The 25,752-nt window shown below is 39.5% G+C and overlaps 1 pseudogene; it reads left to right on the forward strand.

Moving 5' to 3' along the window:
• The first annotated feature begins 10,771 nt into the window (after positions 1–10,771).
• LOC111155481 lies at positions 10,772–11,050 on the forward strand (annotated as a pseudogene).
• Positions 11,051–25,752: the final 14,702 nt, after the last annotated feature.

Consider the following 25,752-nt stretch of genomic DNA (forward strand, 5'->3'; position numbering starts at 1 on the left):
GATGAACAAAAGTAGCTTCTGCCATCTAACCATTACCAGGTTCTTTAGACAGGTAGAACCAGCTCTTTCCAACACAACATGGTGCACTGGAATAGAGGTGGTTATATGAATTCAGATAGAGGACAATAGCTCTGCCCGGGGAGGTAAAGGGGGTGTTAGTACTGAAGCAATACTAACAGTAAACAATGAAAGAATGCTTACTACAGGCCAGGCCTTCCTCTAAACACATGGTAGATATTGACTCATTTATCCCTGACAACTCTGTCAAGTAGGCATTGCTATTATCCCCATTTTACAGATGATAAAAATGAGGCTCATAGGTTTACATTAACTTCCAAAGATCATATGCCCAGTAGATGGTGGAGCCAGGAATCAAAGCCACACAGTCCCACTTCAGATTCTGCATTGTAACCATTACACCTGTGTTTCTCAAAGTGTGGTCCCCAGACCAGCAGCATCAGCATCATCTGAGAACATCTTAGAAATGCCAATTCTAGGGGTGCCTGGGTGGCTCAGTTGTTAAGCATCCTCCTTTGGCTTGGTTCATGATCTCAGGATCCTGGGATATAGCCCGACATTGGGCTCCCTGCTCAGCTGGAAACCTGCTTGTCCTTCTCCCACTCCCTCTGTTTCTGTTCCCTCTCTCACTGTGTCTCTCTCTGTCAAATAAATAACTAAAATATATATAAAAAAGAAATATCAATTTTTCAGGTTCCACCTTACACCTTTTGAATCTGAAATTGTGGGAAAGAGCCTCGCAATATTTATTTCAACAAACCCTACAGGTGATTTTAAAGCACACTAAAGCTTGAGAACCGCTGCACTCTATTATGCTTCCTAAAATAAGATAAACAGCTTGGCAAATAGATAAAAGTGGTCAAGTGTTCAGGAGGTAAGAGCAGCTGGTGAGAGGAAGAGAACAGAAGAACAGGACATGGGGTGGACCAGCAGGTAATTCCATGAACTAAACACCCTCTTGCTTCCCTTCACATCTTCTGAGCCTACCTCGTATCCCAGCCACTGCTGCCCCAGCCAGTTCTGTGCGGATCTGGCCCCTCTTGGCTTGGGTCTCATTTGCTAGTGCCCTTTTTCCCATGCCTCCCACTTCCTGCATTGAGGTTTCTCTGCCCCTCATTGTGGGACATCCAGGGAACTATCTCTACACACATACATGCTTTGCCTGGACAGGTGGGGGCATTAACAACCATGGGACCACCTTTTGTCAGGGGAGGAGGAAGGGTGGAATTGGATAAATAGGTGTTCCATCTCTCAGTCTGTAGGCAAACATATGTCATAAGTTTCCTCCCAAAGTCCCAGGAGGATCAGGCAGCATTTGCCCTTAGTGGGCATCAAATCAATAGAAGACCCTTGTATTCATTTTCTTTCTGTTCCATTCTTCCAGCCCCTCACTCCTAATCTCTGGAAACTTGTTACCAAACAAGCTGCCCATACATAAGCCTTTGTTAGCTAGACAAATGAAACCCAGTTTCAAACAGAGAATGGGGTGTGAGAAAGACCAGGGTGTCTACCTGGTTCCAAGAGTAGGAACAAGTCCAATATGGACACAACATGAAGCACAAAGGAAAGAGTGGGTTGAACTGAACATGGAGAGAAACCCCAGATCTCCTGTGGCCTTGTGAGCCACTGACGACATTTGGATTTATTCTCAGAGCAGTGGAAGCCTTTGAGGGTTTGAAGCAGAGAGTGGCATGATCTGATATGCATTTTTAAAAGCAGACTCTGGCTGCATAGATTGGCCATGACCAAGGATGGAGACGGGAGATCTGGCAGAGGGGAGGAGAAATACTGCTGGTCTGGAGGAAGCGGTGACCACTGATATGGAGAGAAGTGGACAGAATCTAGAGATATTTAGGATGAAAACAGGAATTGGTGTTTGATGAGATCCCGGGGAGGGGGGGGTGGCAAGTTTCCCAAGAATGTGAATCAGGAAATAGAAATTAGGTCTTATGGAGACTGGGGTGATGTGAGAAGGAAACAGAGGAGAATTGATCACTAGAACATGCGGCTCTCAATATGATTTTCCATTTTAGTCAAATCCTTCTCTTCTACCCATGACACCAAGGATGGAAATACCGTGAGAACCCACAAGTGTGCATTCTCTAAAAATCACGAGAGTAAGGGAATGCTAGTGCCCCATGTTTGCCTGTAGCAAATCATTTCACTTCGTTCCCCAACTGAGGAAAAAGGAGAATCTGAGCTCTGCCTTGCCATGCATGCTGGGGTTTTTCTACAAACTGCTTTCTTATCCACAGTCCTGCTCGGGCTTTCCTGTCACCAAGCCTCTTCCTACTGGGCAAGGAGCCCTACCAGGTCACTCTACACCTCCAGAATAAGACAGTGCAGGTCTCTTCTCCTTCTTGTGAGGGGTGGCTACTCATGGGAAGAGGCTTGTGGACAGTTTAAGCTGCACACTGAGAGGTTCACATATATACAGAAAAGCCCTCTTGGTGCAGGATAGAGTGGGGTGCTGGGGAGCAGAAGGGGCAACTGTGAGCTGTGTCAGCTCTCCATCCTGCCATGCTCTGATCAGAAACTCTGAGAAGTCCAAGAATTCTAAGTCAGCCTGAACTTTCTCTAGGTCATTTTGAATGTAGAATTATCATGGCAGGAGGAGAAAAGTGTTTTCCCTTCATTTACAACTTTTAAATATTTAGGCAAATGGCACGTAGGTCTCAATTTGTTCTCTCACCTCAGACCTCCCAAAGGTTGGGTGGAGCCCACCTCCACACAGGCCTCCCAGCTGTCCATCCCAGCGACAGTGACTTGGGTTCTCCTAACCCCCTAAGCACACGTTGGCATTCCTGCTGCGGTGGCAGCAGCCTAAAGAAGTTAAGTTCTAAGTCTCTCCAGATCCGGAAAATACCCTCTGAGAAGGCAGCCTCTTTCTTTGTGAGTGTACCTCTTGAAAAGCTGTCTCACCGCCTTTGGTGGCTGGCACAGCACAGCAACTGATCTTTAGTTTGAGGACTAGAGTTGTTTCCCATCTATCACTTGAATGAAGCCTGAAAAATCTAATTCTCTCTCCTAGGGAGGAAGGAGGCTCTGCTCCTTGGATTAATAACAAGTTAAGGTGGCTCTTCCTCCCACCCCTCCTGCAACATTGGCTTCCATTTTTCCTACCCCAGCTGAGCCTGGTGTCCATTGGAGGATTCACTCTCAACCAGGAGATGCAAATTCCTTCTTTTGTTTTGTTTTGTTTTGTTAAGATTTTATGTATTTATTTGACAGAGAGAGTGAAAGAGCACAAGCAGGGGGAGCAGCAGAGGGAGAGGAAGAAGCAGGCTCCCCGCTGAGCAGGGAGCCTGATGCGGGGGCTTCTTGATCCCAGGACCCCAAGATCATGACAGGAGCTGAAGACAGACGCTTAACCATCTGAGCCACTTAGGCACCTGCCTTCTTGTTTTTATTGTCATTCTTTTTTTTTTAAATTTTATTTATTCATTTTTTTGACAGAGATATAGAGAAAGAGACAGAGAACACAAGCAGGCAGAATGGCAGGCAGAAGCAGGATCCCTGCAGAACAGAGAGCCCTAGGCGGGCATGGTTCCAGTATCCTGGGATCATGACCTGAGCTGAAGGCAGCCGCTTAACAGACTAGGCCACCCAGGCACCCCTATAATGTCATTCTTATTCTCATGTTCCCTCCCTTTTTCTCCCTCCTCCTCCCTTCTCTCCTTTCCTCTCTCTCCTTCTCCCATTCCTTTCTTCCCTCTCTCTCTCTCTCTCTCTCTCTCTCTGACTTGTACAACTCAAGAGTACCAGTCTCTCATTTCCCAAACTCTCCATCTCTTCTTCCCTCCCACCTCCCCTCATGGATTTTCGAATCCCCGCTGTGACAGCTGATTTGCCTGATAAGGTTTTTGACCACAGGCGACTTACCTAACCATTTTTGTTACGTAGCCCGTAGCCCTTAAACATCTCTACTCGCAACTTTACAAACAAGCTTAAACTCAATACAGACGTAGAAGATATGAAAGAACGTCTTTAGGGTTATTTGTTTGGAAGATTACACACATGCGCAGTAATATAAACTACTCAGTGGCTTCAATTCAATTTACTTATCAAACTGTTGCTTAGACCTTAGACCTTCCCTGGTTTTTCCACTGGAAATAAATTCAACTTTCTTTTCAGAGCTGGAGGCACAAAGCAGATTATCAAAAATGTATGTAACCAACACAAAAAGATGTACCAACGTAAGAAAGCAGATCATTTCAGTTCAGAGACTGGGGAGGGCTGTCACATGAGAAGATCAGATAGTCCTTGTGTCTCTTTCGAGAAACTGCCAACACCATCTCTAAGGAGAGAGATCACAATTGCTTCTTTCTCCTTCTTTGAGAAATCATTCCGAACTCACTAGCCAGGGGTGGGGGAGAGCTGCTTCAGAAGCAAATTTGATATCTCAGTTATCCTAATTTAGCCTTTTTCTTCGAATATAGGAACTTAAGCTTACTTCAGTAACATGTATTAATATCACATTTTCTGTCCTTCAGTTTTAGTTATATTTAAGCTAAAGTAAACATTTGTTTCTTTCCCAGCTGCTGTAATAGGATGAAGAATTTTTTTTTCCTTTGGACTCAATGGAATATTAAAACTTTCTGTGGTTGACAATTTTGGTTTTGATCACATCACTGTCTATTAACATAGGTCTTGGCTTCATTGTCAAAATTCGAGACTGCTAAAGAAATCTGACTGTCCTAAATTATATGACTTCTGTGTGTGTGTGTGTGTGTGTGTGTGTGTGTGTATGAATAGAGAGAGGTCATTATATAGTGTTAAATTAGAAGTCCCTGATACCCATAATATTTCATAGTTAATAGAGATGCAGGATACCAACGGGAACCATGTCATCAGAGTTGATAGGTTTTATTCATGTGTTGTGAGAAAAGACTTATCTGAAAGTGATTCCTCTGCCAAGTAGGCACACAAGGGACAATATATGAGAGATATGTGCCCCTTTTGCATTTTATGAATAGTGGAAGAAGCCCCAGCAACCTGCCGAGCCTCAACTTAGTAGCTTGATCCCATGGGATTTCACCTGCCTTATTTCACCACAGAAGATGCTCCCAATTGTCTCTTCTTCCCTTTCACTTTTTTATGCTTCTAGATATTCAGAATCTCTTATTACTTTTCTTTTATGTTCCTGTCATACAAATTGAAGGCACTTACTCCATTGTACTATCTAATATTTTTACATTTTCATCTTCTGTCAGCAAGGTAAGGTGGTATAAATGTTTTCACATAATGAGGAACAATGGGAAATACATTTTTTCAGTTTTATTGATATGTAATTGGTGTATAACATTGTATGTGTTTAAGGCATATAACATAATGATTTGATATCTGTATATATGATGATATAATTACCCTAATAAATTTTATGAACATCCAGCACCTCACATAGTTACATTTGTTTTTGTGATGAGATCTCTTAATATCTACTCTCTCAGAAACTTTCAAATATATAATATCATTAACAATAGTCTTCACACTGTACATTATATCCCCAGAACTTATATATCTTGTAACTGGAAGTTTATACTTTTTGATCACCCATTTTCTCCCCTGCCTCTAGTAACTACTAATCTATTAGTTATTTTGAGGAGTTTGTTTTTTTTAGACTTCACATATAAGTGAGATCATACAATCTTTGTCTTTCTCTTTGTGACTTATCTCACTTAGTGTAATACCCGCAAGGTCCATCCACGTTGTCACAAATGGCAAGATTTCCTTTTTTATGGCTGAATAATATTCCTCGGTGTGTGTGTGTGTGTGTGTGTGTGCATGCACATGTGCACGTGCACACGCACATACATGTAAAGATCTTCCTTATTCATCCATCAGTGTGCACTTAGGTTGTTTCCTGGTTTGGCTGGTGTAAACAATGCTGCAGTGAACATAGGGGTGCAGATATCTCTTCAAGATAGTGATTTCTTTTCCTTCAGATACATACCCAGAGTGGAACTGCTGGCTCCTATGGTAACTCTATTTTTAATTTTTTTGAGTATTTGCCATATCTTTTTCCATAGTGGCTGCACCAATTTACATTCCTGCCAACAATGTGTACACAAGGGTTCCCTTTCTCCCCATCCTCACCAACAGTTGTTATCAGATGTCTTTGATGACAGCCATTCTAAGAGGTGTGAGGTGATATCTCCTTGTGGTTCTGATTTTCATTTCCCTGGTGATGACTAATGTCATGCAACTTTTCATATACCTGTTGGTAATTTGTATGTCTTCTTTAGAAAGATGTCTAGTCAGTTCCTCTGCCCATATTCAATAATGATGGGAATCCTTAAACACTGCTCATAGGAGTATAAATTATTAAAACAACTTCCAAAAAAATTGACAGAATCTAATGAAGCTGAAAATGTTCGTATCTTAAACCTCAGTAATTCCATTCCCATATATGTGCCCTAGAGAAAACTCTTGTGTATTTACATGGAGACATGCATAAGAAATTTCAAAGCGATCTTATCTCTAGTAGAAAAACAACATAAAGAACCTAAATATTCATTAAGAAGAGAATGGAGTTTTTTAATTGCTATGTATTCATGTATTGGGATATTATGTAAAAGCAGAAATCAGTGGATTACAACTACATGTATTAACATGGATGAATTTCACGACTATAATTTTGAACCCCCTCAAAAAAGCAAACTAGAGAAGAAAAAATGCAGTGTAATGCTATTTATGTAAAGTTTATCAATATGCAAAACAACACGAATAATGAGAATGAGAACCAGTAATTTCAGGAAAATTATATCCTACTGGAAACAAGAGAATGTGGTCAAGGAAGGGTACACAGGGGGTATCAGATATAATGGTAATGTTTTCTTTTTAAGCCAGGCTGTAAGCGCATGTAACATGAGTGTTATATTCTTTTTCTAGAAGTAATGCTACTATTTATTGAGTGGCTACTCTGTGCGGGATATGTGACAACCATTAGGTCATATATTCAAAACCATGCAAAATGGGTATGCTTCCTTAAAGGGGAAGGAAATGCCCTGAAAGATGATTAATTTACCCTTATCACAAACCACGTAACAACAAAGATGGGGCTGAAACATAAGCCCATCTCAAATCAAATATTATGCATTTTCTATTACACATCCATTGTTTTGACCGATTTTTCTTTGTCTTTCAACCTAAGTTTTTATGGCTGACTCTATCCATCTCCCAATGAGGGATACACACATACCCAGCCATATTCTCAGGCAGAGGAATAGATTCAAAGATGGACAGATGACACAAGCCAGGTCAACAAAATGGTCCTGGGGCCATTATGAAATTGTTGAAAGAGACATATGTTCCTTGGGTTTGCTTAAGTAATAGAAGACAGTTAAGTTAAGTGTTATAACCTGCTTGGTGGTTAGGAGGGAGTTGTGAGACTTGTAGGATATAAACTCAGACTACTGGTGCCCTCTTTGTCATTACTTGTGGAAAATCCTCTTAAGAATGAAAATAAAGAAAAGAGAGATATTTCTTTTATATATATTTTTTAATATAGTTTTTTAAATTTAATTTCTTTTCAGTGTAACAGAATTCATTGTTTATGCACCACACCCAGTGCTCCATGACCAACTGAAGCTGAACCAAACCACGAGAAATGGTTCATTTAGTGAAGAGTCCAGGTCTCAGATGATATTGTTAGAAATCTCTCTCTTACTATGGACTCTGAAAAACAATCTGAGGTTTTGAATGGGTAGGGGGTGGGAGGTTGGGGGAGTCTGGTGGTGGGTATTATGGAGGTCAGTGTGTGTTGGATTTTGTCCAGTGTTTTTTATGTATGTTTTGAGAGTATTATGTGGTTTTCCTATGTGTGGCAATTTATATTAATCAACTACTGAATGTTATCAAATCTTACATTTCTTAGATCAACCTCACTAGTTCAAGACCTATAATATTTACTTATTTATTTATTTATTTATTTATTTATGATGGCCTCATAAATAAATCAGGAAATATTCCCTCCTTCTCAATTTGCTGACAGGAGCTTGAGTAGCGTTGGTATGTTTTCTGTGTGTGTGTTTTACTGTAAATGTTGACAGAATAACCAGTAAAATCATAAGGCTTAGTTTTTCTGTGTGTGAATGCTTTTAAATTATGAATCTAATTTATTTTATAAATATGAGTCCTTTCATATATTTGTAAAATAAATTAGATTCATAATTTAAAGCATTTCTTCTTAATTCATTTTTCATATTTTTTTCTTTCAAATAAGCTACCCATACCATCCACATTTTCAAATTTATGAGCATTAAGACATTAATATCTCTTTCTTACCTACTGAATATCTATAAGATCTGTTGTGATACCTCCTCTTTTTTTCTGGTTTTGGTTATTTTGGCATCATCTCTTTATTTCTTGACTAGTTTAGCTAAATGTTTATTAATTTTATTTATTTTATGAACAACCATCTCTCAGGTTCTTTGATTTTCTCAACTGTTGTTATCTATTTCATTAATTTTTATTCTTCCTGTTATTATTTCTTTCCTTTTTTTTACTCTACATTTATTTCTGTTTCTTTTTCTGGTTTCTTAAGGTGGAAGTTCAGATAACTGACTTTAAAGTTATCTTCTTTTTTAATATAAACATTTCAAACTATAGATTTTCCTCTAAAGCACTCTTCTAGTTGCATTCCATAAATTTTAATAGATTTTATTTTTCATAGCATCAGTTCAAAGTGCTTTCTAACTTTCATTTACATGTTACCTTTGGCCACAGGTCATTAGAAGAATAATATTTACTTTCTAAATACTTGGAGATTTTTTTCCAGACTTTTTTTTAGCTATATGATTTCAATCCCTCCAAATTTGTTGGGATATTGGGTTTTTTTTTTTTTTAAGATTTTATTTGTTTATTTGAGAGAGACAGAGAGAGATCACAACTAGACAGAGAGGCAGGCAGAGAGAGAGGGAGAAGCAGGGTCCCCACTGAGCAGGGAGCCTGATGCGGGGCTCGATCCCAGGACCCTGAGATCATGACCTGAGCTGAAGGCAGAGGCTTAACCCACCAAGCCACTCAGGCACTGCAATAATGCTTACTCTTGATGTGCCCTGAGAAAGTTTAATAACAAGCCTCCAAAAATCAAGCTAAACTCTAAGTAACATCTCCAACGTGTTAAAACAAAATTCGACTATTTTTTAAAGAAGACAACAAAATCCAGGAACTCAACTACTCAAGATTACAATGCCAATCAAAATCATGCCAGATATGCCAAGTAGCAGGAAAATGCGACCTATAACCAGAATACAAGTCAGTCAGTAAAAACAGTCCCCCAAGATGGCAGTGATAATATAATTAGCATGTAAGGACATATTCAGTTATCGATGCTGCCTGCCTAGGCTGTGTAGGCCTGATCAACCACATCGTTTCACTGAGTCTTATCTCAGTATGGACTTTTCCAAAGTATGTTCATATGAGATACAAGAATGTCCTATCTGGCTTCACCAAAGGCTTTCCAGAGCCCACAGCCTCATAGAGATATGTCTTTGATATACCCAGTCAGTCATCACTCAGGTACCCAGATAGTTATGTTGCTGGTCATGGCTCAAGAGTCAATAAAAATAAAACACAGCTGGCCTTTAGGAGTATTGTCTATAGCAATAAAGGGTGCTTTTAAGTTAGGCCATTGTGCTGACTTGACCTTATCACATTCAGTGTTCCAAAATTGTCTTTGGTCTAGCCAGCTGCTGCCACTCCCCAGTAGACACTATTAGCTTTTTATTTGGCTCAACCCTCAGAAAACCAACTGCTCTTTGCCAGAGGCTCAAATCAGCATTATTATCAGTACTGGTACCTCTACTGCAAGGACATCCTGGGGTTCATGAGCCCCAAGAGTACGGCTGCTGAAACAGCCTATTATTCTGCCTCTTTTTCTGCTGCTGCTCAAATCTCCAGCTAAATTTAGCATATTTTCATGTTGTCTTATCTATTAGGATGAACAAAATGCCTAAACAAGGCAACATTGTCTCTAACCCAAATAATCAAATAAGGGGGGCACCTGGGTGGCTCAGTGGGTTAAAGCCTCTGCCTTCAGCTCAGGTAATGATCTCAGGGTCCTGGGATCAAGCCCCGCATTGGGCTCTCTGCTCAGCAGGGAGCCTGCTGCCTCCTCTCTGACTGCCTCTCTGCCTGCTTGTGATCTCTGTCTGTCAAATAAATAAATAAAATATTAAAAAAAATAATCAAATAAGGAACTGGACTCTATTTTGGTAGTGGGGGCCAGAGGGTAGATAAACTTTTCTTTACTGTCTCAGAAGTCACACTTTGAGCCTCATAGCACATTGCTCTCAAGAATTTGGGATTTTCTGTGTTTTATCAAAATTAACTCCTGTGCTCTCGTGTGAGTTAGTATATGCTCTAAGGTCACTGCCACCTGTTCTTTATGAGGTCTGTGGTGTGCTAACTCTAAGAAGGCCTCCAACAAACCCTGCCTCCTGGCATTCATGCCTTTGTATGATCCAGCTTTTCAGTAACTTGCTTCTAAATCAATAGAATACCTCAGGATTGAGGGGTTGCCACTTTATAATTAAATTATGTAAACTTATGTGATGTCCATCTTTCTAGCATCAATACGAAGTATACATTTCCCATGAAAACAACAACAGCAGTGCTTAACAGTGATTTCAGCAGCTCAGTCCAGATGACTACAGTTCTCTTCCACATTTCACTCCTTTTTTCAAATATGGTCAGTTGAATATGTGGCTCTCACTGCTCCAAAGAACCTGATAAAAGGTTAGCTTCCACCATGGCATACAATGGCCAGGGCCAAAAAGTACAGAACATGATGGTACAGCTCATCAACCTCATCTTCAGATACTTATAAAATAAATCTCAGATTCAGGTATGGTTTTATGAGCAAGTGAACATGCAGATAGAGGGCTGTATCATTGGTTTTGGTGAGTACATGAACTTTGTATTAGATGATGCAGAAGAGGTTCATTCTAAAACAATGTCAAGAAAACAACTGGGTCGGATTATGCCAGAAGGAGATAATATTATCCGGCTCCAAATTTTCTCCAACTAGAAATGATCAATGAAGTGAGAAGTTCTTGAGAAGGCCATGTAGTTTGTTTGTTTTTAGATGTCCTTTGTTGGAAGTGTAGTTCTAAAACATTTGTTCATATTGTTTTGATTACCTTTATGTTATTACCAGAGAACAATAAATGCTGCGGGATTGTTTCCATTAAAAAAAAAAACAACAACAAAACAAAAAACTTGATAAGATAATCATGTGAACAATGGTAGCCAAAAAAACCTTAAAAGTTTGCGCTCCCAACCCTTCCAACCCATGCCATTGTACCCTCAATGGAGTGTAAGATCTTTAGTTCTTTCTAGGGTCAGAGAGTTTCTTCTAGGTCCAGTTCCTTTTTGGTCCCACCCTTAATCTGTCTTTTCCTTACAGGCTGTAAATCTGGACATAAGAATGTAAGGTAAGAAAGCTCCCTGATATAGATTAACAGGGGTTTCCCAAGAAGAGATGGATGGAGTGAGCACTGGAGAAATTTGGTTTATAATCAACTGGGGACGGTGGGATCCAAGAGGCAGCTGTCCACCCAGGTAAAACAGAAAGCGCCTCTTTAGAACTAGATTCCTCTATGGTGATCAACCTCCAGCTACCAGAGGACATCTCTGGTAGTGCTCACTCCATCCCTCTCTTCTTTGGGAAACCCCTGCTAATCTATATCAAAATGGCCTTGTTGCTGGGTTCCTTTGAAGGGGTATCATTTTTATTCCCATTCTTCATTTTGTTTCAGACTGCGGAGACATTGCTTATTTTGGGGAGACAGGAAGGTATCTACTCTGGACAATCATCACAGTCTCCTGCACAGGGCCTCAAGGTACCAACAACAAAATTCATAGAGTTCCCCACTTTGAAGGTCAGATTTTAAGAACTCATAAGTCATTCTCTGGGTATGGGGCTCATTTTTGGGCTTGCCATTTTTTCCATTGTTCTAAGCAGTTTGAAGAAGCTACACCCTCATGCTTTGGATAGCTTATTCCATGGTATTTCCTGAAAATTTTTATCATGCTGGAAAAATTCTCCATGGGTTTGCCATGTTGCAACCATTGAAACAGAAATCCAAAGACTTTCTATAGAGCATGATTCCATCCCAAGTGAATAGCTTGCATAATGGCTCGAGGCATTGGGTTACATGTGAGACAGCCTAGGTGCTGCCAGTCACCCTCTAACAACAGAATATTTGCTGTTTTCTCATCAACCTGACACACCTGCCAAGTCTCTAAGAGTGTCTGCTGCAAATGTCTCCTTTAGATTCTGCTCAAAAATTCAATAATTTCTTCTCCAGTTCATCTCTATCTATGGATACTTTTTCACATATAGCTGAAAGAAAACCGCTGATACTTTTTAACGCTGCATGGCAATCCCTTAGCCAAACTGTGTTAAAAGTATGACTCTGTTATTTACCAGCTGTGTGATATTGGGAAAAGATCTCCTCTAGTTTGAATTTCCTCACCTTGGTAATAGGGATATTGATGCCATCCTTGCAAAGTTGCTGTGCGGCTATAGAGCACAAAGCTCTGGCCATAGATCCATCAGATATATTTGCTATTTTCCATTCTATCAACTTTCTGCCAAGCTTTTGGTCATGGGTAACACAGGTCATCTTTTCTCCAGCCTTCAATGACAATTTCCACTCCATCCTTCCAGGCCTCACTTATAGTCTCCTTGAGTCCCTTCCAGCTTCTACCCACCCCAAAGCCAAAGCCAAACCCATATGTTACAAATTTTGTGATAGATCTCTCATGAGGTTATAATCAGAAGGGGATGAGACTGAATCTTTTGAAGCTTCCCTCAGACACTGGCATGGACCCATCTTTCTCTTCATGTAGTGTCATGTGGTCTCTCCAATAGGGCAGCCAGATTTTTTATATGGCCAATCAGGGCTCCCAAAAATGTAAAACCAGAATATTCTAGACCTTGTTAAGGCTTACACCACTTAGGTAAGTGTCACTTAACACTGTCTTTTGTTGGTTAAAGAGTCACAGGGCAGGGAAGATCCTTAGGAGACATAAAGTCTACCTCCCAATCAGAGGCATGATAAAGGAACTGTGGCCATTTGTTATAACTTTAATGACATATTTAGGCTTGTTGGAGACATATTTTAAGAAGTATTTCCTCCCAGGTATACATATAACTTGGCATACTGACTTGGTGGTAAAGGTTCTAGCTGTGGTCATCTGTGATAATCATTTGACCTCTTTGCTCAGCTCTAGACTCTTGGTAGAACCATGCATTTCATTAAGAACAGCTTTTGCTACAACTATTTGATGAGGACATATTTTCACTGACTCATTTCCTGGGATTACAATCTTAGCTATTAAGAAGAATAGATCTTGGGCGCCTGGGTGGCTCAGTGGGTTAAGCCACTGCCTTCGGCTCAGGTCATGATCTCAGGGTCCTGGGATCGAGTCCCGCATCGGGCTCTCTGCTCAGCAGGGAGCCTGCTTCCCTCTCTCTCTCTCTTTGCCTGCCTCTCTGTCTACTTGTGATCTCTCTCTGTCAAATAAATAAATAAAATCTTTAAAAAAAAAAAAAGAAGAAGAATAGATCTTTAATTTATTCTTGGTTGGAGGAGGGGGAGGTTTAAAGCAGAGATTAAAAATGGAAGACAAAAAAAAAAAAAAGAAAGAAAGAAAAGAAAGAAAGAAAGAAAGAAAGAAAGATGGGGCGCCTGGGTGGCTCAGTGGGTTAAAGCCTCTACCTTAGGCTCAGATCATGATCTCAGGGTCCTGGGATCGAGCCCCGCATCGGGCTCTCTGCTCAGCGGGGAGCCTGCTTCCTCCTCTCTCTCTCTCTGCCTACCTCTGTGCCTCCTTGTGGTCTCTCTCTCTCTGTGAAATAAATAAATAAAATATTAAAAAAAAAAAAGAAAGAAAAGAAAGTTCCAAACAATTAAATATAAAAGAATAAAAATATTAGGAAAGTTTAAAATAGATACATATCTAATGTTGAAATAGGGGTGGAATTTCAAAACACAGAAGCAGTGGAAGTAGTCACAAAGGAAAAAATTAAAACACTTCATCAAATTAAAAAGTAAAAAAGAGGACAAAATAACACATCTCTCGCTGCTGATAAAAAAACAAAGTGTCAAAAGAGACGGAAAGTTAAAACCAAGAACACTTCCAACTTTTGTTGTTGGAAGGAGACAGGCTGCACTGAATTTTTATAGGGTTTATTTCTGACTTGCATTTTGCTCACCTGGATGTATCACCTTCTCACATTAATGCAGTACCAACTTCCAGAAGCACCTTCTAAACAAGTGAACTCTGACAGTAGCATTTATATCTTTATGGAACAATCAAGTTGATCAGGTTTTTGCCATATCTACATGCTTCTCAAGAAGCAGAAGAAAATATTTGATTATACCTCATTAAACAAAATGACATAAAATTAGGTGCCTGGGAATATTATCAGAGTTGAGCACAAATCATGGATTAATTCATTCATTCAAAATTTTGTGTTGCCAAGACTCTGCTACAGGACAAATACTGCTTATGATTTCAGAATAAAATATAAGAGAAAGCAATATGGGAGAAGTGACTTTAAAAAGGGGGAGCTCATAAGAGGGAGAAACACTGTTAAAATTATAAACTACCCACTATCTCCTATGCAGGCTGGTGATGTCCTCAAGAACAGATAAAAACTCATCCCATCAGCAGTATAGAAACTACCTATACAGTTGGTTTGAGAGTGTCAAGTCTTCACTGTGAATTTTCCGTAACTGCGTTTGTCCTAATATGGTGCGTTGGGGTCATCATTAGACTCACCTTCTAGGGAAGTCATTAGAGGACCACTGGAAACATGTCAGCCTTTGGTATGAAGTAATAATCAAGACTGTTTATCCAAACTGCTAGCTGAGAGTACAGCTTGAAGTGAATGAGACATAATTCAGGTACAATTTAATACCAAGGTCTAGAGCATGATGTCATACCACAGAAGAAAAATCTAGTGTATAACGCATTACTGCATTTCTTCAACAAAGTGTCAAGGCTATAAGAATAGGGAAAACAATCTTCATCCTCAGAAAAAACACCTGTTGGGACACCTGGGTGGCTCAGTTGGTTAAGCCGCTGCCTTTGGCTCAGGTCATGATCCCAGGGTTCAGGGGTCAAGTCCCACATCAGGCTCCTTGCTCAGTGGGGAGCCTGCTTCTCTCTCTGCCTCTGCCTGCCACTCTGCCTGCTTGTGCTCTTTCTCTCTGTCTCTCTCTGACAAATAAATAAATAAATAAAATCTTAAAAACAAAAAACACCTATTACCTCTTGTCGACCATCTCCATCTCCCTGTCATCATGCTCTTGCATAAGTTTACCTGCCCCGATAACTATCTTGCAATATGGTGTCAATGTTCCCAGTCTTCCAGTGAAGAAACTCAGGTTAAAGGAGGTTCAATATCTTGCCCAATATAACATCATTTTGCCCCAGATATGCCTGACATCAAAGTCTCTGCTGGTTCTATCCCATGAAGCAGTCCCAAGGAGAGAAGAGGACTACTGGAACACCGTCTAAATCAGACCAAGGACTTACAAAAGGTTTCAGGGAAACACTGATGCTGGGATTCGATCTTGGAAGATAATAGATTTATTTATTTAAATTTCAATTATTTTATTGATTATAAGTATAAGCTCTAAGCTCTGTATATCTAAAGATATAAGACAAAGAGCAAGATCTCTCCTCTTTCTGCCCTCATACCCAGCAAGTCCAGCACCATAGTTCAGAATTAGCCATTGTTATGAATGTCTTGCGTGTATTTCTAGAAACTTTATCTATAAAATCCCTCAAACAATTGCTTTACATTTAAATTATGTGTAAAAATTCTATGTAAGTCTTCTATTTCAATTATGTGTTTGATTTTAAAACTCACGGTACAGATCACTCAAATCGTATGTGACATGAGTTTTTTAATTTAAAATACACCAACATCTCTCCACATAAGCATTCGTGGCTGTAGACTGCTTTGTTGTAAGGAATTCCACGGTTTATATTTTAGACAAACGGACTTGTTTCCATTTCTTAATTATTTGCTATCACAAATAATACTACAAGGAGCATCCCTACATCCCCACATATTTCATGCCCAGAGGGAGAAATTCCTAGAAGAAGAATTCAAAGATTATGGGCTTGGAGTGGGGGGTACACTGAGGCTGAGGATCCACTTAGGAGGCACCAGGACAGTCGCTCGTGTCAGAAAGACAAAAGTATCAAGAGCAGAAGTAGATCATAAACACAGATGTGACCTAAAGAAGATTGTAAGAAAGCCCAAAGCAAACTTTTTGCCCACCCATTTCACCCCCATCCACCACATACTACACACACGCGTGAACGCACACAGCAGCCCTAGTCCCAGGTGTAACAGTCCTCCATTCTAATGAGAGTTTTTCATATAGTGCTGTGAATTTTAACCCTTCCACGTCTCCTATGCCATCCCATATAACTGAAGCCAGGCAGAGCGACATGGATCATACAAGCAATCCCTGGAAAGACTTTTGAAACCCAACAGAGGTCCCTGGAAGTCAGACAAAAACACCGTGTGGGACAATGACCTATAGATCAGCTGACCTTGACAACCCAGATTCATAGTAAGCAGACTCGTTTCTAAAACTGCCACCATTATTTTATAGCTCAACCACTTTTATAGGAATTCTAGGGATGGTAAGGGAATTGAAAGAGGGGGAGAGTGATAGAAAAAAAAAGCTTCATTTTTTTGCAATCCCCCAAACTGCATATACATCCTTAGATATGATAAAAGTTTTCCTGCATATTTCTATTGAGATGAGAAAGCCTAAGTCGAAATATTATAGTTTAAAGAAAAACTAAAAACCTCAACCAGGGCAATGGGAAAGTGTAATCAAACCTCAATAGCTCCCTCTGCTGTCATTTTGAATAATTCCAAAAATGTTCTGTTCTTTGTTTTATTTTGTAATTATTCACTTTGGAACCCCTTTAAACTGGGTAGCCTCAGAGTCAGTCGATAAAATCCTTACCACTTTGTCTACAATTGAAAGCATCCCTCCTGTGCCACGAATAATGATCATCGCATGACCCAACCTCTTCTAAATGGTAGAGGGGTTAGTGTCACCGAAAGAAGTGTTTACATTTCTGAAGTGAAAAGCGATATATATGCTTCCATAACATGGAAACATTCGTCTCTAAAAATAAGACTAATTTTTAACAATGCAATGTTTAATGTTTCACTTGGGCGGGCAATTTTTGGTCAAGTGGAAGCTGAAGAGGCTTTGAAGAAGATCTGCAGCTGGATGCAAAGAAGGAAAGAGACAGTAACCGAATTAGGAGAAGAACATGATCTTCCACATGTGGGCAGCCAGGACCGCAGGAGGGAGAAGAGGGAGGGAAGAGGAAAAGCCTGAAAAGTCGAGGGGTTCAAGATGCCATGCACTGGACCTCTCCATTTCATTCTCCAACAAACCTGTGTGAGAATATTTCTCATTTTACAAGTAAGAAAATGGACAGCTGAATTTAATTGTTTGGTCAGTCAACTAAGTGAACTATGTGAAAGGTTTGGGCCCAGATTTATAAGTGTTTGGCTTTGAAGTGGAAATGAGAAACTCTGGGCTTGAAGTCCTAGTTGTCTCACTCTCTGGGATCTTAGAAAAATCAGAGCCTTCCAGCCTGTTCCTTCATCTGTAAACTGTGATTGAATCACCTCCCAGGTCCCTTCCAGCAGTCTGAATGATCTCAGATAAATCACTGGATTCCCACACCTTATCTGACCCAGAGAGAATCCAGTTTAAATTAGAATTGAAAGCAATTTTGGAAAAAAAGTAAGGAATGAAGGAAGGAAGGATGGAAGGAAGGAAGGAAAGAAGGGAGGGAGGGAGGAAAGGAGGCAGTTCTCCAAAGCAGTTAGAGAGAATACTGAAGGTAAATGGGGATATTATCAAGCAGTCAACTTGCTCCTTGAAAAGGAAAATGAATGTCACATAGCTTTTTTTCAAGCAGTAATTAACAGCACCAACTTTCTCCTACTCTGTGCATTCCCCAGATCAGACACTGACTTCCCAGTTCCCAGGCAATGAAGGCCATCACTTCAGCAGTGATGGCGACGGGCGCCTTCCTCAATCTAAGAACAGGCTTGGAGGAGTGAATGACTCATCAGCCAATAGCCCTTGAGCACTTTCTGTGCTGGGCAGGGTTTAGGGCTATAAAGAAGACTAAGTCCCTTAACCTTGTGAATGTCACACTTTACAGAACAAAGACCATACACAGAAAAATTTAGATAAGTTCTAGGAAGAAAATGGGAGTTAAGACAATAGTATAACAGAGTAACTACTTCAGATATGGCGATGCGGGACTTACTATCTGAAAGTTCTTGCAGCAGAGAAGAGAGCAAATACCCAATACAGGCAGGGAACAGAAAGACTTGGAGGTAGCAATGTATCTTGGGTTTGTGGGGGGACAAAAAGCCAGTGTGGCTGGAGCAGAGTGACAGGGCGAAAAGAAGGCAGGGACCCCAGCGGGGATCTAGGCTGCCTAACAGGAATGGAGACACAATTGAGGAAAGTGGAGACAGCAATCACTGATTACTCAGCAATTTCTCTGGCTCTAAATCAGTGAAACGGGGAGAAGAGCAGAGGCCAAGCACAGTGAGAAAATGCTGACTACATGGGAAAGGCGGGGTTTAGGGCAGACAAGTAAGGAAGACCCAAGATGACAACAAACATTTCCCTTCAGACACAAGTATCCTCATAAAAACTCATTATGCATACATATCAATACTAATTTCATGGCACAAATCAAAACTAATTTTTGGTTAAACCATTCCTGTTCTTATTTTCCTAGGCAATAAAGTATCAGATAAGGCGAGGAAATACGATGTTTAAAAAAGTGCAGTGAGGCTACCTGGCTGGCTCAGTCATTAACCATCTGCCTTGGGCTCAGATCATGATTCCAGGGTCCTAGGATCAAGCCCCACATTGGGCTCCCTGCTCAGTGGGAAGCCTGCCTCTCCCTCTTCCACTCCCCCTGCTTGTGTTCCCTCCCTCACTGTGTCTGTCTCTGTCAAATAAATTAAAAAAAAATTTTTTTAAGTGCAACGATGACTAAAAGCTAATGAATCAATAGACCCCTTGTAATGAATCTGCTGAGATGTGCTTTTGACTTTATGTTCATAGATCAAAAAGGGAAAAAACTGGTATGCACCTGCAGGAAGGTAAGGGGCCCTAGGAGTGTGTATGGTGGGGAGTTGCCAAGACAGAACTCAAGAAGTGATTCGACAGATCTTGTTAAGGATACCCATTCACTCAGTGGAGTATGAACACCCCCAGTCCATCAACGAAGTGTGCCTCAGAGGAGTGGTGCCCCAAGGGGTCTGCAGTGCCCAAATATATTCATAATCACACTAAGACTTTTCCTCTTTCATTCTCTCAGGAGGGCACAAGTCCAGTCTTCCAGATTACATGGGAAGTGATACTTCAAAGACTGAACACAAGAAGTGTTTGGGTTTTAACTTTCAGTATGATGAATATCAAGATACAAGCCACATGAACAAAAGCTCTTTGGATTCCTCAATAATTTGGGTGTAATGGGGTCTTGAGACTAAAGTGTTTTGAGTACTGTTACCCAACCTGTTAATAGATTTGACATTATTAATATTACATATTGTGAATATTGTATATTACAAATGGGACATTTATTGGTGGTAGATTTATTATTAATATATTACTGGAGAGTCCAGTAAGTACTGGGAAGTAGATCCACTCTAAGGTAGTAAATAATCTGTGTGTCTACTGTGAGTTTGTGCAAAGTTCCTGAATGGTGTTAAAAAAAAAAAATGCACAATAATGAAACATCTGAGATTTTCCTTGAAACTAGTTAAGACCTCACTGTGAATGGAAGGGTTTCCTCAAACAACTATAAACATGAACTAAAGAAGATGGGTAACTACATGTAAATAAAACTTGGTATTGATGGGTCTTTTATAAAAATTTGAACCTTTGAGAGAAAGCTGTTCAAAAGGTCTTTTGTAAAATCATTTAATCCAGTTGAAAATAAATACTAATGTGAATAAGTCGTTTATTTCATTTATATGCTATAGGAAAGCACTCTATCAGTTTTTCGTTTGTTTTTATCAACAAGCAAAATCAAAATGAAAAAAAAAAAATAAGCCTATCTGGAAAGCCAAAGCAACATAATTCCAAAATAACTACTTAATGCTGATTTTTAATTCCTTTGTTTTTTTCCTTATTAAAAAGGGAGTAATGGGGGGAGCCATCAGTTTATATAAGCTCTTAGAAAGGAAACAAGTGCCTTTCTTCCCAAAAGAGAAGTGGTTTACTCAAGGCAACTTCCAAGACTTGACAAGAGTTCTGCGGCTGTCAATGTAGATACCAGTAATTGTTACTGGGTGAATGTCTTCTCTCCAGCATTTCATACAGAAAACACTTCTTACACTTTAGGTATTTGAAATAAACATGTAAGTGCTAGCCCATTCCATTTTCTAAGTGATATGAATACTTCTTTCTCTTTATTAAATTTATTTGCAAAGATATCATAACAGCTTATCGTTACACATGTACGCAAGCAGCCACATGCAGAAAACGGTTAACCTGTTTAATGCAGAGGCAAAAAAGTTTTTGGACTTTAAAAGCATAATTTAGGTTAAAAATCTTAAAAATGAACAGTGTTAAATAATGAAACTGGTGTTAGTTAAGGAATGGATTCATAAGAAGTGATACAAACAAACTTGAAGCATTGTAACTTAAAAGAGACATATACTTTAATTCACCAATTATTTGATATATGTCCAAGACTTTTTCTTTGAATAGGAATCTGGTGATGTAAGTTCCCTGATGTCTTTCTTCCATAAACCATGCCTCACGTTTATTGCATCACCTAAGATTTCCCACGGGAGTGAGAACTGAAGATACACTCGTACACTGTGTGTAAACTTGCACGTTTTTCTGACTTTGCTGACAAGTGCTTACAGTTTTCTAATCTACACCTAATTAGACAACTCACCTCTATCAGGTATTTCCAAAGCCGCCAATTTACATTTTCATAGAAACAACTCATTCAGTCACATTTTATCAGTTTACGTATTTAAATTTCACAATAAAATAAACAAGTACAACTGGAATCAGTGAGTTTAGACAGAAGCCCAGATGACCCTTGGGCAGCTTACACACATGGACAAACTACAGAATAGCCATGAGATGAACGAACCGAGTGTGCTCCAGGCACCGGGTGCTTCACAGGGGGGGATGCAAGTCAGTTCATACAGCAAGCCCAAGCACAAATAACACACTTAGTATCTTAGTTGGAGATCATAGCTTCAATATTAGCATGCAATGATATCGTGTTAAAGTTCTACCTGTAAAGTTTTCAACTCAAGATAGCTTTCTTTCAAATACATACTAGAAGGATTAAAACCGCCATCTTGTTTCATGGATGTCAAACACCTCTTGCTTCTAAATTGCACAGTATAGCTGATGAAACAAGGAGGTAACACATACACATTAGTGTTTTCATTCTAAATTGTTACCATTCATGATGAAGCCCTTACTATTTATTAATGATAGTTGATTTGTATTTTGGCACCCACAAAATGGAGGCTGCCCCAGTGGCCAGGCTGTGAGGAAACTGAACCCAATTCGGCCTGCACTTACACCTGAGACACCTGTCAAGGAAACCGCACACACACCAATCACAGTCCTCCAACTCAACCTAGCTAGCTCACCTTACCCTAGAAAAAAGGACCTGCTAACCAGTCATGACCTGTTTCCCTCCTGCCTCTTCCAGCATTCTGTAAAACTGGCACTTGCCCAAATCCTTCAGGAAGCGTGCTCTGCTGCTTGGGAAGCACTGTACTGCCTAATCCATGGATTATTTTCCCTTGAATAAAAGGCATCAAACTCATTACTAAATTGTTTTAGCGTTGTCATTGGATACTAACACACTTAAATGGTATCAGTATCAAGGAGTGTCTGTAACAAAGCAAAAAAACTTCTTAAGATCTAATTTTCATCTTTGGCTTCAGTGTTCTTCTATTGTTTATAGGTTTTCTTATGTTATTCCCCCATATTTGCTTTTTGGTCTAATTTGCCTTTGGTTCTGCCATCTGCTCTGCTCTAGCCAGATAGAAACTAATTTTATGTTGTTATATTTTACTTATTTAGAAAAAGTATGGCTGACAGTCAGTTAAAATTCTGGAAACCAAAAGTTGGCAAAACAAAGATAAATGATAATTTAAGCTTTATTCAGGAAGTGACTGTTCTCAGGATCTCAGTAATAGAACATTATGAATTGAAAGTAATCAGTTTTCTACAACCTCTAAACTGCATGTTAGTGAAGATTTACCCTGAGAAATCTTCAATGGCAATCAATAAATTCTAAATCCTCCTAATTCTCTAAATTCTGAATAAAAAATAACAGTTAATATTTGAAGATTTGCCACAGGTCCAGGGATTGTGCTAAGCACTTTCTGAGTGTTACCGCATTTAACCCTTCTGAAAAAGGATATATTTTCATTCTTTTACTTTTTAATTTTTTAATTGATGAAGAAATCTAGGCTTGGATCTAGTTTAATGGACCTAGAATTTAAGGACAAGTCTGTAGGCCTCCAAAGTCCATGCTCTTTGCCAGAATATTATGCAGCAGACTCAGAAGTTATTTCAAAAGAATTCCATCAAAAGACAGATGCCAAGCTATTTAAATCACCCTTTCTTTTTAATAGAAAGAAGCACTGTAACCTAACTATTTAGCTCTGAACTCGGGGCTTTCAACCCAGCCAAATCTGAATTTGTTCAGATTTGACCATCTGTTCTTACTTACACGTAAGATCAAGATATTTTGCCTTTATCTAAATCTCCTTTATTAAGATTTATTTAAGGGGCACCTGGGTGGCTCAGTGGGTTAGGCCTCTGCCTTCGGTTCAGGTCACGATCTCCGGGTCCTAGGGATCAAGCCCCACATTGGGCTCTCTGCTCAATGGGGAGCCTGCTTCTCCCTCTCTCTCTGCCTGCCTACTTGTGATCTCTGTCAAACAAAATCTTTAAAAAAAATTATTTAATACATCTTCAATCCCTTTGTTAAAATCATCACTCTATACACAGATTTAGAACTCAGGAAGTAGGTATGAATTAGAATTCCTCCATTGGAATTCCTCCAATATACAATTGTTCTATTGAAAAAAAGGAGAAAGTGAAAGTAAAGTTCTAAAATGATACAAGCAAAAAGGAAAATGCATTGACACAGCCTGCTGGGATGAGGCTAAGTAGTAATAAAATATATTCTTATATTCTTCTTCAAAAATACGAGGATAAGGGGGAACACAACTGCCCACTGAAGTGTAGACTAGGACTCTTCAGGAGCACAGTTCAGCAAGGAGAAAGAGTGACTTTACAATGGAGAAACACCACCTCGGCCAGGTGACCAAGGTCAACATCAACGAGCATATGCCGGGGCTATGCATCTTCGATACGATGTGATGGAAATGGCAATTTCCCTATGGGGTATTCCCCCTCCCAAAATTCATAACCTCAGTCAAATCCTAAGAAAATTGTGAGAAATTGTGAGAAAATTCCAGAGAGCCATTCTACAAAATATCTGACCAGTACTCAGTACTGTCAAGATCTTCAAAAATAAGTCCGAGAAACCACCACACCCAAGAGGAACCTACGAAGACATGGCCAACTAAAGGTAATGTGCTAGCCTCGATGGCAACCCAGACTAGAAAATGGACATTAGGTAAAACTTTAAAAATCTCAAGCGAAGTATGATAATGTACCATAAAAACTGGTCTATTAATTGTAACAAACATACCATATTAATGTAAGATGTTAATAAGGAAAGTTGGGTGCAAGGTATATCGGAGCTCTGTCCTGTCTCCCCAACTTTTCTGTAAAACTATTCTAAAAAAAACTGTATTAAAAAAATCCGTAAGGATAATGTAAAATGGCAGTAAAATGAAAAAAAAAACAAAAAACAAAAAACTTTGGATTTCTTTGGAACACATTCCCTTGTCTCTTTTTAGCAATACTATGAAAAGATGGAGATTTTGTACCACTGAACTTCAAAATTCACTGAAGGGAAGCAGTGGTCATATTCCCATCAAATAAAATAAATAAAATCTAAATTGGGGTCTTCATTACTTATATTCTGAAAATAAAGGATGACTATTAAAAATTATATTGGTTTCCAAACTTTTCAAAAGACCTAACATTCACCACTGCTAGAGTAAGTCACAGTGTACAAAGCTATTGAAATCATAAATTATAGAGGTGGGTGGGTGGCTCAGGTCATGGTCTCAGGGGTCCCAGGACTGAGCCCCGCACCAGGCTCCCTGCTCAGCGGAGAGTCTGCTTCTCCCTCTGCTCTTCCTTGTGCTCTGTCTCAAATAAATAAATAAAATCTTTTAAAAAATCATAAATTATAAAACTTCAGAACTTGGAGGCATTCTACACTAATCTCTTGGTAAGTGCACTGAAACAAAGGAAATTTGCTCAGTATCGACCTACCAGTTAGAAGTAACTCAAAGTCTGGTCTTTCAACTTTCAATTCTAAGATCTTCAGCTATATAATAATTCCATTCTGATTACAGACATGTCAGATAGAGCCAATATGTTTCTAAACAACATTCAAATATCTACATCCCTAAGCGTGTTCTATGTAAGGGGTATTCTTTTGACACGCAAGTAGGGTGGCAGGAAGGGATGAAGAGCCGGTCAGTGTTATGAACTGCACTTATATCTTCCTTGCATTCTAGGTTTTACAAAAATAGTGTTTCATTTACATTTAGTCCCAATGCTGCACAGGCAACTCAAATTAGAGAGTAGACAAATTCTGAACTTAGTGCGGAATTTAAAAATAAACTGTATTTAAACTGCTACTACCACGTGTAGGTGATACATAGTTCTACTTTTCACTAGTACACCGAAAGGAATGAGAAAAGAGTACACCTCAAGATCATGCAATCACAAGTACTGTACTTAGAAAGCCTTGAGTTAGCCTGTTAACTTCGGACTACAATAATATTTTAGTTCCTAGACTGACTTACTAAACCTAGCAGCACTAAGCAAGATAAAGCCAGGCAGGTAAGAATTAGGGTCCCAACAAATGAGTAGCCTTGAATATAAATATGCTGATGAGATGCAAACCCTCCCTTTAGGAAATGACCAGTAAAAAGGAGGTTTCTGATGATGCCAGTGTGGGACACCTGGGGTGAATCTGTTAAACTGTGCCCCCATCACATGCCAATAATGTTCTACAAATCTAAGTTGTGACAGCACAAAACTCTTTTTAGTTTCTTCCCCCATCAGAACAAGTACCTTAGAGCCCAGCCAATAATCAATGCACCAGCCAGATTCATCATGATCTACATAAGCTCGATCTATCCCAAAAGATAACATAAAGACTGTTAGAAAAGCATTCCTTGGTACCAAGAATGGGGGATTAGGGTTATTAGACAGCTGGTACCACCACTTCCTCCTATTACATGAAAACAAATAGGCCTCTTTTTCTTTTGCTCTAAGTTTAGTATTAAGAGCATGTAATTGAATAAGCTCACTGGAGTGGATAAGGATTAGGATAAACTGTTATCCCCCTCTCTTTAATTTCCCCAGTTAATTTAAATGGCCAACTAAAACAAGCGATACAATCTATTTGTACTTGAGAGAACCGTCAATCAGGAAATCCATAATAGGGCAGGCAATACATATTTTTGAAGATAAAATGGAAAAAACACAGATA

Source organism: Enhydra lutris, unplaced genomic scaffold (assembly GCF_002288905.1).
Source record: "Enhydra lutris kenyoni isolate GAN:26980312 unplaced genomic scaffold, ASM228890v2 scaffoldscaffold41, whole genome shotgun sequence".
NCBI lineage: Eukaryota > Metazoa > Chordata > Mammalia > Carnivora > Mustelidae > Enhydra > Enhydra lutris.